This window comes from Phoxinus phoxinus (assembly GCF_949152265.1).
Source record: "Phoxinus phoxinus genome assembly, chromosome: 5".
Classification (NCBI taxonomy): Eukaryota; Metazoa; Chordata; class Actinopteri; order Cypriniformes; family Leuciscidae; genus Phoxinus; species Phoxinus phoxinus.
In genome coordinates, this window is record NC_136880.1 from 31,445,197 (window position 1) to 31,450,717 (window position 5,521).

At 34.1% G+C, this 5,521-nt stretch overlaps 1 gene segment (V, D, J or C); it reads right to left on the reverse strand.

Annotated features, from left to right (window-relative positions):
* Positions 1–4,771: 4,771 nt before the first annotated feature.
* Positions 4,772–5,295, reverse strand: LOC306998981 (T-cell receptor alpha chain V region RL-5-like). The segment is given in 2 exons: positions 5,280–5,295; positions 4,772–5,097 (listed from the first exon to the last, which is right to left on the reverse strand).
* Positions 5,296–5,521: the final 226 nt, after the last annotated feature.

The following is a 5,521-nucleotide window of genomic DNA, read 5'->3' on the forward strand; positions in this document are numbered from 1 at the left end:
AAAACAATGAATTAAAATCTTCCTTTATATAGTTTCCTCCTAGCACACAAGTTTTTCTTCCAACAGGTGTCACAATATTGTGTTGTGGTTTACACAAGATAAAGTTGTGGTTTAATTCTTATTTGAATCAAGACAAAACCTGCATGTGAGTTTTTGTAAAGCCTCTCATGCATTTTGTATCACTGGGCTGCTACTCTTAGAGCACAGTAATATAGAGCTGAATCTGACAGAGTTGCACTGGTAATAATGAGTTCAGTCGATGTTTGGGATGTAGTCGACTGAAACCGTTGAGGGTCTGGTATATTCTTGTAACTGCTCCATGACTGGGCACCTTTCCACAGTAAAAATTCAGGTTCTCTATTAGGATATTGTCTGTACCAGTAGAGATAGACGTAAGTGCTGCTTGCATCATACGAGCAGCTCAGCGTTACACGCTCTTCTTCATTTCTGTTTATATTAGTTTCCTTGTCTTTTGGTTCAATGCTGTCAGACAAAAACCCTGCAAGAGAATTAGACAGATTTCATGACATGTCAGAAGGCTCGTCTACATATCCAAACATTAACATTTATAAATGAAAATTACAATACCAAAAATGGTTTCTTCAACAACATATATTGATTTTTTTTTTTTAAATGTACATTATATTTGAGTGTGTTTAGATTAAAAGTTTTATACCTGGCACAGATATAAGAATCATCAAAAAACATCTCTCCATGTTGAGAAGATTTACTAACTAGCTTTATAAACTGAAGCTAAACAGTAAATGTATGATTATTTGTGAAGCTTGCATGTGGGTGTGGTTTAGCTAGACCTCCTTCTCTGTCTTTCCTTATGTCTTTCCCTCAGTGTATGAATAGCTCAAAAACTAACTATGTTTTGATCATTCAAAGCTAAACAAAATAGAGGCTATTTAGTGGAGTTAGAATATTTAATATTTGAAAGTGGGTTTTGTGCTTGTAGCGTTATTGCAGTCTAGTTGTTATGGTATGTTGATTGATATCTTTATGAATTATTGAAGTGCAATGAGTGAGGAAAATTGATGTATAAATACAAAAACTGTGTTTGTTTATAAAGTAAGAAAGGAAAAAGAAACTTTTGATTCGTGGAAATCAAAAACAAGATACAGTATTTAATGAATACCAGGATTAATTATAATACATTTCTTTCAAAGATTCAGCAATCAACACTCAGCCATGATTGAAATAACATAGAGAATGAATGCGGGTCATTTTAGACCCATGGTGTGCATTAGAAGGGTAGTGACACAAAAACAATTTTATTCGAAAAGTAAGAAAGGAAAAGTTAAAATAAGGATTTGTAATGATCTAAAACAAGTTAATTGAGGAATACCTGGAATACTGAATGATGAAATATTTTTTTTGCAAAGATATAGAAAATGAAAACTCAGTCGGGTCACTTTAGACCCATGTTGTGCATCAAAGGGTTAAGCTCTTGACATATAATTACATTTTTAAACCCCAAAACACTTGAGGAATGGAGAAATTAACCAAAATCTCCATGCAATTGTTGCCGATTTTGTGTTTAATATGATCTATTGCAACTCGAATAACATTTGTTTTCATGAAAAACTAAAATTCACCAGCTGGGAATCAATCTTGACTTATTTTGAAATTAGAACTTGAAATGAGTGAATCGCTAATGGCTTTTATTTTACTGGCCCACCAGATGGCAATATAATCTCACTGAAGGAAGACCACTGCTACTGTTACTATTCACACTTATTTTTTTCTTAATTAGGTTAAATTAGGATTTTGTAGTTGATATACTCACAACAACTAAGTTGAGGAAGCCTTCATGAAGAGGTGGACCTAACCAATAAAAGAGGTGAAGTGGGTGCATTTAACAGTTTTTTTTCTTCTTCTTCTTCAGCAGGTGTGACCCCATCCTGCTGTCTTGTGGTTTAAGACACAGAGATGTGGTGGATAACTGACACACTTATTGTGTGTGTTTTTGTAAAGCGTCTGTGGACTTTCTATCACTGGGCTCCTACTCTTAAGAGCACAGTAATAGAGAGCTGAATCTGACAGATTCACATTGTTAATAGTGAGTGAAGTGGACGTAGGGGATATAGTTAACTTATAACGACGGTCCGATACATTCCCTTCATCGGACGAGCGAGCACCTTTAAACAGCAAATACTGAGGTTCTCCATTAGGATACTGTCTGTACCAGAACAGGTAAACATTTCTGCTTATATATGTGCAGCTCAGTGTCACATACTCTCCTTCTCTCCTGGTTTTATTTGTACCTTCTTCTTTTGGCACAATGCTGTCAGCAAATACACCTAAAAGAAAATGTGTGCTTTAGAACGATAATAAAAATAACCCTGAAAAATACTTAAATACTAAAAAATACTAATTAAATACTTTATATACTTTATATATATAAGTCTGGGGTCAGCATGAATTTATGTTTTTGAAAGAAGTCTCTTATGCTCACCAAGGGTTCCTTTATTTAATCAATAATACAGTAAAACGGCAATAATAATTATAAATAAAAATAAATAAATAAAAATTACTATTTATTTTAGCAGCCATTATTCCAGTCTTCAGTGATCCTTCAGAAATCATTCTAATATGCTGATGTTTGTACTCAAGAAAAGCATGTATTTGTAACATCAGAAATGTCTTTAATCTCACTTATGATCAATTTAATGTATCTTTCCTGAATAAAAGTATTAGTTTCTTTTTTTAAAACGTACTGATCCCAAACTTTTGAGCAATTACACTTTTAAAAAAAAGTACCTGTCATGAGAATCAGCAATTTGCATCTGTCCATGTTAATATTCCGAGTGATTTATTTTGTCAAAGCCTAATTGTTCACAGGGATAAGAGACACTACAACGAAGGACTTCAGGGAATCCTTGTATTTCATGTGAATGAAGAAGAAGATACTTTTCACTGACACTGCAGTTTGAATGAATGTAGAAGTTCTAATGTGTATTTGTAAAGTGGGTGTGGTTAGTGACATCATTCACCAGATAGACACACACACACAGTTTTGTTTTTCTATCTTGATACTTTGATGATACATGTAATTTAATTAATCCATTCAGCTGGTCATCGAACAATACTCCTACATTCCTGGATGGTGTTATCATTGGCAGGTGTCATGAATTTTTCCCTAAACTAGACTATAAAGCGTCTGCGAATCGACACTTAATAAATAATCTGGGGCGTCTTCCATTCGACACCCAAGCGTCTTCCGTCGACACTTAATAACCTTTATACTCTAGCTCTCTGCGTCTTCTGTCGACAACTGGCCGGGTTCCCTAACTCTAACTTGCTTGCTTCCCTAAACTGACCTGCTGCGCAGCAGTAATAACAGACAGACTCCAGCAAATGTCTTCCAAATGCTTTAATTCAACGACCGGGAGAGTCCTCGAGCAATACTCAGAGAATTCTCCCAAGAAGAAGCAAGGCCGGAGGATCTCAGACAAATTCCATTGAGAATCCCACCGAAAACACAGATCAATATGATTGGTTCAAATGGTGAAAGCAAGCCCCCACCTTTTTTCCCTCTGTTGCTGGCATAAGCAAATTATCTCGAATCATAAAAAAGAAGTGGAAAGTTTTAGGATTTCTCAATATATCATGACATTCTACAGACAGTATATTTTTTATATTGTCATGGTCAGCACTTCAGAATTTTCCACAGACACAATAAGAAAGAACAGGACGTTCAGTACATTTTGTTTCAGAGTGTTAGAAAAGTTAGGCCTAATAAAGGAAGTAAAGTTTAGATGTTAGAAATCATGGTTCGTTAAAAAGATAGTTTATCATATCTATTCAAATCCACCACATTTCCCCTCTCTGGTCGTCATCATTCACAACCACAATTCAATTTTGAATTCTTCTAATGAATTATTCATACCTGCATGATTTACCTGCTCTATTATTTTCATGTTTCATCTTTTACGTTAATAACTGTAAGATATTCCTTCAATCAGCATTGAGCTGTAATGAAAATGCAACCAATTTACAATGTTACAACATACACATCCCATCTTCTCATCTTCATCTCCTTCTCAACATTCTATCTTCAAGCAATGTAATTCTATCTTTAGTAAAAAAGTAAAAAAAACAAAAAAAAAAAACATACCACAGTACAATGCCTTTTATCTTTAGTAGACTTTGAGTCAAGCTTCATTGTCCTTTTCTAAATTTCGAATCACATTGATCTATTAGGCCTTTAACAGGCTGATACTGATTAACTAATTTTCTTAACGTTATTTCGCTAGTTTTTAATTCAAGCCGGCGATTGTTTTACTTAGTCAGAATTATATAATCTTTTCACTTTTATCCTTAACACAAATATCCATAATTGTATTATTTTGTTTCAAACAATGTCATTATTTTAAAATGAACTCTCACCCAGCTGTTGCCATTAGAATAGCCTTATTTGCTGATATGCCATTTAATCTTTAATTACCTATCTTTTTACCATCTTATTCTTCGGAATTTACTGATGGACATAACATGTCCTGCCTCTGTTTTGGCAATGTGGAATAGTTCATAATGGATCCATTAATCCAGATCATTAAATCTGTAACTTGATTGTGAATTAAGAAAGCTTTTTAGAAGTTTGCTTTATGAGAAAATTTCTATTTCACTGAAATGTCTAAACTGTTTAGATTCATTTTAGTTTAAATTTAACATGTTTGTGTCACATTATTCTTGGTCTAAGTTTTAACTTTGTGCCCCCTACCTAATTCATGATCGCTATAGCAGTGATGAAGGTTTTTTTGTTCTATGTTACTGTGTTTCCTGTCACTGTGGGCCTCAGAGCACAGTAATACAGAGCAGAGTCTGATACTGCAGCAGAGGAGATCTCCAGATCCACATGACTTTTCTCTTTTCTATGATTGATGATTATTCCTGGAACGGGTGGATCAGCTTCAGTAGTTACCTCTGAATATTCCAGTATGAGGAACTGTGGTGGTGAGCCTGCGTATTGGCGATACCAGTGAACACCACGAACAGAACCGCTGTAGTTACAAGAGAGTGTCACATTGTCACCCTCAAGAGCAAATACTCTCTCACTTTTTGGAGTGATGACTTCTGTGGCTCTGGAGCCTGCAAATTAAAGTGCCATTAAGTTTAGCACATACACACATCTTGTAAAAACACAACTTTAATATATGAATCTTTTATATAGTGTATTGGAACAAAAAATAATTAAAAAGAGCACAATTAAATTATGCATTTTATTAAATTTCCTTATTGTGATATTTTTCTTAAATATTGCCATATTATACCTTCAGTTGTTGACATCAGTATCATAATATAGATGAACATGTTCACTCAACAAACTGTCAGGAAGCTAAACAAAGACCAGCTGCTTGATACATGTATCTGTGCACTAATGTCTGTGCTAAACTCCTCCTCTTTCCATTATACATGACGACTATGCAGATCCACTTAATCTAGGGTAATGGACAGAGAACTATACATACAATATATATATATATATATATATATATATATATATATATATATA